Below are 7,596 nucleotides of genomic sequence, written 5' to 3' on the forward strand. Positions count from 1 at the left end.
GAAATAAAATATAAAAAATATATATACATATATTGTAGGTAAATGTCATTTTGTTTCAAAAAAAAAATTAAAACTACTTTTTTTTTAAAAAAACTACAAATTGTAGCTTTTTCTTAAAACAGCTCTACGGTTTTGTATTTACCAAACGCTGGAAAAACTGTTTTATAGGGTTTAAAAAAGAAATGTTAAACGGTGCCTAAATTGGTCTACTAGCCTCTCGAACTTGTTAAAAACGATATGTTCTTGAACTTGTTCATCAAACTATTAGGTCATTTTAAGCAACTTGAAAGGTTAGTTTTCAAAATTTAGGGAGTAATACGGAAACAGAGGAGAGAGACAGAACACAAGAAAAGCGTGAGAAGTGGGTGAAACAGATACATAAGTTGTTTGTTAGTATTACTATAAATCAACAACAACACAACCCACATGATGCTTTTGTTACACAATCGCATATCTGCTCCTTCAATTCTCTCTCAAATTACATTACATGCCTGCTGTTTTTCTGCTTAATTAGTGCAGGTGTAAAATTCCAAAGGGATCGCATTGATCTTTCTTTCTGATATAGATTAGATTAGATTAATGCCATCTCTTCGGAATTTTCCATTACTTGCTCTATGTTTCTTCTCTTTTTCCATCACTTCCAGGTACGTAACCATTTACTTCTTTATTTTCTCTTTATTGTCATTTCTTTCAATTTCACCCTTCTCCCCCATTCCATATGTTCTTTCCTTTCCTTTAATAACAGAAAAAATTAATTAATGGATCTGCAAATTTTGCTGCTTAATTTTGGCTTTGTTGCAATTTTAATACACAAAGATTCAGATCTTATTCAAAACAAATTAATCTGGATTTTTAGTAAAAATATTCCCTTCCAACCTCTCTATCTCAATCAAACCCTTACGAAGACATGAATGTATATGGTTAAATTGCACTAATACTCGTTGAAGTTTTGGAGTAAGTTTTGAAAAGGTTATCAAATTTTATTTTCTTAATAAAGTATTATTTTTCTATTTAATTGAATTGTTTTATTTATTTCAATGAATTTATTCCAACCAATTCATATAGAAAATTCACTTGAATAGTGACATAAAAATCAAACTGATTATCATATATATCAACATTCAATGATTTTTTATTGAATAAATATGAAATTGATAACTTTTTTAAAACTAATTCCAAATTTTAGTGACGACATGAATGAATATGAAACATACAGTCAAGATTTTATCTGAGTAGATAATACCCACTCCAACTTCACCTTGAGGCATATTACCAAAATCTGTCCCTTCATAATTTTCTATAATGTATACTCTATATTGTATATTGTAGAACTGATTACCAGACATAATAATACTAATTATTATTGTGTCTTAAAACTTTTTTTTTTTATGTAAAATATATATTTTTGTAACCAAAAGCAAATAAACTTACAAGAAGCAAACAAAATAGAACAACAAAAACCCACAAATCCGAATTGAACCCCCAACTCCAAGGCCCACTGCCTTTCCATCCTAAAGGGCCCAATCCAATAAATCATGGGCTGATTACAGGAAAATCATAGGATTCTTTACATGAAATTCATAAATATAATAATAGTTATTGTTTAAATATTGGTATTTTAATTAGTAATATATTAAAAATATGAATTTTTATTTGGAAAATGTTAAATTCTCTAAGTCGTTTAATTGGTGAAATGGTTATGAAAATTGTTGATCGCCTAGTATTATTAGGTTTGACATAATTCATAAAAAAATTTACAAATTTGTAATAATTTTTAAATTTGAATTCTCCAGTAAATTCCCCAAAATCATATTAGGTAAAAAAAATTACAATTACATTATATCACCGAACTTAATTCTAAATATGTCATTATTTATTATATATCACAAAATAAACATATTTTTATACCCTAGTTTATAAATGTTAATTCATAAATTCTAACCCTAAAAAATATATCCTAAACTTCTAATTTATAAATCTCAGTTCTTAAAATATATTAAAAATTATGATTTTTTTAATTTAATATTATTTAAATAATCATTTAACATAATTGTAAATAATTTTTAAAAATTGTATTTCTATGTAAATTCCCCACAAATCAGCTATTCTTTTTGTTTTAGGCATATCAGTCTTTTATGGAGAATCATTTTAGGTTGCAAAAACTTATATATTCTTAAGAACTTAAACAACCTTCTTGCATATCACTACAAGAAAATTGTGGATCACACCAAAATATAAATATTGTTTTTTTATAGTTTATCTGAGTTCGAGACATATCAAACAAATTTTAAATGTATCATCTCCCAATTAAAGTTTTATGTGTGCACTAATACTCGAAAATATAAATAATGTTAGTAGTTAGTATTTGTGTATATAGGTTACTCATACATTAGTATATATACATATGTTATACGTATTAGTTTTATCTTCATAGAAGTTATATATACAATGGTTCACATCATTAATATATTTATCGCATCATTTTTATCATATTTTATTCATGGTGTCGGACTAAAAGGTGTTTTCCTTAAAGCATCTCTAATTATTTAAACTCCCTAACCACTCAATAGACACATTGGTGACACATCATCATTATGGAATCTACTCAATAAACTCTTAGAGAGAAAAGAAGCAGCAATATATTCGGATTCTGTAGTAGAAAACGTCATAATTTGTTGTTTCTTCGAGCTCCATGAAGTTGCACACTACCAGGATGAAATACATATCCAGAAGTGTTTTTTCTATCATCAATTATTCCAGCTAAGTCACTATGAATATAACCAATGAGATTAATCGGTGCATTAGCTTCATAAAAAAAACCATGATCAATGGTTCCTTTAACATATCTTAAAATTGTTTTGGCAGCCTCACAGTGATTGGAATAAGGTTTCTCCATGAATCTACCCATCAGGCTAACAACATACACGATGTCGGATCTTGTAGAAGTTAGATACACCAAGTTTCCAACAAAACTCCTGAACATGGTAGAATTACCAAATCATCCTTCACCTTCCTTAGATAGCTTCAATTTTGTGATGCATGAAGTAGAAACTGGATTAGCATTCCTCATTTTGAACTTCTTTTGCATACTCTCTTCTGAAACAAATATTCATTTTTTGATTGGTGAACTTCAATACCAAGGAAATGATGAAGTTCTCCCAAATTTGTCATCTCAAATTCTACGATCATCGAGTGCTTGAATTCATTCAATATCTTCTCATCGTTTTCTGTGAAAATAAGATCACAACTATGAATCTTCCTCGAGAATCATCTTTGATGTAGAGAGTATGTGCATATGAACATTTCTTAAAGTTGAGTTTCATCTTGACTGATGATTTTGCATCGTGGTCGACTTTGCAAGAGTTTCCAAAGTGGAAGCGTGCTTATTCTATGGTAATGAATTGGATAGTTAATTATATTTCTCATGATTTGGTTTAGCACTTTATTTTTAGATCTTCTGCTCAATCTCTTTGGAAGGACTTAGAGCTCCGATTAATGGACCACTCATATACCAATTAAAACAAGAGACTAATGCTTTTACTCAAAGAACCCAAACAGTCTCAATTTATTTTACCAAACTTAAACGCTTATAGAATAAGCAGAATCATTTGTGTGTGTCATTGATTTGTACTTACATAGCAGCAAGTTCTTATACTTGTCGTGCGGATAAGAAAATTTTAAAACAAAATAACACTAATCAACTTATCAAGTTTTTCATTGGCCTTTACGATGGTATGATAGTATGAGGTCATGGGTATTGCTTTTGGATCCATGATTCATATAGTAGAGAACCAACTTGAGGTTTCTATTGGTGTATCATTTATAGAAATTGCAAATGGAGTGCAAGCTTTTAAGAATTTTTATTCTCATTTTGATTCTAATTCTAATCTTGGTCAAACATGGTGTTGGAAATACGGGTGATCATTTTTTCACTCATTATTGTAAACCAGGGGATACGATGGAGAGTTGCTTCAAACTTCATGGAATTCCTGAATGGTGGGTATTTTATGAAAAATAAATGCCAAAGTGCTCATAATGCGACTAATATCTATAACATTTTAGTTGATTTGGATATTCATACTCCTGATCATACTGAACATGTTGTTGAACATCCTAATTTTCATAGTTTTGCATTCGAGGATGGACATGATAAAGTCATCAGAAAACTCATTCGCCATTCGGTTAAATGTCCGCATGGATCCTGAAATGAGTTGATCATACCAGTAAGTTGCAGACTCTTCGAGTGTGGTGGGAAAGATTCTTCACATGAGTGCATCTGTGGCAGTTGTGGTCTCTAAGGTTCGATGAAAGTTCTTCACATGTACTGTAGGGTGCATTCTATTATATTCTTTCAATGTTGGATACTTGAACCCTCGAGACATAACCTTTTCCATAATCTCTATATTGAGGGATTAGTTCAGAGAAGAAGAGAGCAGAGTGGGCTTAGGTCAGAGATAGAGAATATATGAGAGGGGGCTTATGTTGATAATAGAGGGAATTAGATTTTTCCTTCTTTTGGGTCATTTTATATTTCTTTTTTCTTTTTTGGTTTTTTTTCAAATTTTTTATTAGTTTCTATTTTACAACAGACATTACAGTGGTTAAACGAAAATATTGGTGGTAACATAGGCCCCAATTTTACTGCTACTTTTTGCGACTTGGAAAAACAATTAGCGACCGAATCAATCACAATTTTAGCGACCAACTTTGATCTGGTTGCTAAAATCGGTCGCTAACTAGCTATTTTCTTGTGGTGCATTATCTTTTGATGAGCCATATCTATATGATAATAGACAAAAACTTTTCTATTTTTCAATGAAGAAAAATATGATAACACTTTGTTTGTACCAAAAATAAAGTTATATCGAAAAAAAAATGATAAGAACAACAAAAATCTTATAGCAGCTAACTTTAAAGAAGAAGAGATCATGACAACATGCAATGCTCCACATATGGTGGGACAAATTGAAGGGGAAAATAATGTTAGCCCTAAAGGACAATTATGGATCTCTATTTAGATCCAAAATTCACCATTCTTGGAAAGACATTTCAATTCCATTGAAAAGAAATTTGAAGCTCTAAGAAGCAACATGAATCAGAAGATGGATAAGATATTCTAGAAGCTATCGCAGATAGGAGTCATCAAGAATGGAGGAAACCATGTTCCTCAAGGCTCCTTGGAGTCTAATAAAGAGCGTGTGTGTACGACGCTGAGAATTATCAGATTCCACCCTTGATGGAGGAGGTCATCTTGTAGAAGGTCGTTATTTCAGCAGGCTAAGAAAATTCTAGTAAGTCACATATTCCTCAATATTTTGAAAATACTAGTCCTACCTCCCACGCAGCTTTATATCATGAGGAGGCAATAAGCCACCAAATCGCTAAAGAGATGGGGGCAACTATGGAGAAAATGAGAGAAACATTGGATTTCCTCATGTGCCTTATGTTCACCAACAGATTAACATCCCTCAACATATTCCCCTAGTTACTATAGAGGTTATTCGAGAAGCTATCCTAAAACTATATGCATTTGGCCTCCGTCAAGCCAGTTTGAGTTTCACAAGCCAAGAAAAAAAAGCATCGATGAGATGCTAAGTCGAGGGAGAAGTAAGAGGTGAAGTTGGAGGGAAACTTGAGGAAAAAACATCAAAGTAAAAGTAATCAAAGTATTATTTCAACTCTAATATGTATCCATCAGGCCATCTTAGAGGCCGGTGAGCATTCATTTAATTGAGGAATTGATATATTAGCATGAAATTGATACAAGACCGACTCCATGACCTATATTTTTGTGTCACCTAAAGAACTATCGTGTGACACCTTTAAAAGCTGACACACGACTTTTGAAGAATCAAGCATGAAATTTACGTTCCTCAAATTCATGCTTGAGGGGAAATGGTTTGCACCAAAAATAAATTTTTCTTGATGCATACTCTGGTGTACACTTTTTATGGGACAAGCTTTTGTTTTTAGGAAACTTTTTCTTAAAAGAATTTTGTAGGAAACTTTTCCTTTTAAAAAAAATTCATTTTAGGAATTCTTTTTATGTTTTCCTAGTGCACCATCCACTTAGAATTTCCTAGAGTGAACCTCAGGAGAAACCTACTTTCGAAAGTCAACCTCAGTGGAAACTTTCTAGAGTGGATCTTAGGGGAAATCAACTTCCTATAGTGAACCTCAGACCAACTTCCTAGAGTGAACCTCAAGGGAGACTTGAGGTAAACTTAGGGGAACCAAGAATCCATTTAATATTCTAATGTGTATTTTGAGCCAATTAAAAAGCAGAAAAAATGAAGTGTCAAAGTCAATCCATCATGGAATTCAAAATGGAGCAGTTACTCAAGATGTGATCTGAAGGTGGAGAACGTGACTTAATAGAAAGAACATGAAGTTACCACCAACGTCTATAAAAGGAAGAAATCACAATGAAGAGACAACTCAACATACACTTAAGCAAAACTCTAGCAAATTATTTCTAGATTTCGACAATTTAAATTTTTCAATTATTTTCTTAGTTTTAATTTTCAAAATTCAAGTTCATTCAAGCTCCAAGTACAATTTTCTTTTATTTGTTCTTAATCATTTATGTAAGGTCGGAATCGTTTTGATAATCGAATCCTTTGGAATTTTATAGTCTCTTTATTACTCACAGTCGTTTGATGTTTAGAAGTGAGTAGTTGCATTTTATTCAATAGTTCGAGGATACTATAATTATCTGGCACGTTCGTATTTTCCACGAAAGAATCGAAACACTATATGAAAGACATGTTTCAACTACTAATATAAAGGAAAAGAAACAAAAATAAAACCATAGATCAAGAAGAAATTACTAAATTAATCAAAAATTTATTCAATAAAAAAATCAAAGCAAAATAAAGAAGTGATTTATTTTCCAGCTTAAGTCAAAACAAAACTTCAAAAACCTAGAAGAAAGTTTATTAACGGTTAGTTTTATCTTTTCTTTCTACCTTCCAACAAAATTTAATGTAACTTTGTCATTTAATATATTTCCTTTCTACCTTCCAACAAAATTTAATGAACTTTGTTATTTAAATAACTATAAAAGCAACGTTTTCTCCCTAATTATGGGAATCGGCCAAACTTCATAATTCCATGAATGTTGGCGACGGCCGCCATATAACTTTCTTCTGTTGCCTAACTAATTAAAGACCAACTTTATCTGCGCAATTCACGGATAAGAAAAACGTTAACTCTGTTTCCAATAGCTCATTACGAATTCACTTTATTTTTTTTGGTAGAAAAGGAAAGGAAAGCAAAGCAAAACAAGCAACTACATCGGGATTAACCTAGGAAAGCTAACCCCAATCTTATCCTCTAAAAGAAGAGGAGAAAGAGCGATAGGGGGAACGGTAAGGGTAGAAACACCTAACACCCCCTCATGGCCTGCCGCCACCAAGTGATCTGCAACACGGTTCTGCTCCCGGAAAATGTGGCTGAACTCAAGGATATCAAATAAGGGGCTAAGCCTCTTAATAGCTTTAATAAGGTTGCGGCTATAAAGACCCATGGCATGACTACCCAAAATCATATTGATGGCCTCCAAGTTATCTGACTCCACAGAAAGCCTCTTAACAC

At 31.8% G+C, this 7,596-nt stretch overlaps 1 long non-coding RNA gene across 1 annotated transcript; it reads left to right on the top strand.

The window, feature by feature from the left end:
- Nucleotides 1-324: 324 nt before the first annotated feature.
- On the top strand, nt 325-7,089 carry LOC136225539 (uncharacterized). Its single transcript, XR_010687150.1, has 4 exons — nt 325-644; nt 2,571-2,984; nt 3,951-3,996; nt 4,127-7,089. It is a non-coding gene; the product is annotated as an uncharacterized lncRNA (long non-coding RNA).
- Nucleotides 7,090-7,596: the final 507 nt, after the last annotated feature.

This window comes from Euphorbia lathyris, chromosome 1 (genome assembly GCF_963576675.1).
Source record: "Euphorbia lathyris chromosome 1, ddEupLath1.1, whole genome shotgun sequence".
NCBI lineage: Eukaryota > Viridiplantae > Streptophyta > Magnoliopsida > Malpighiales > Euphorbiaceae > Euphorbia > Euphorbia lathyris.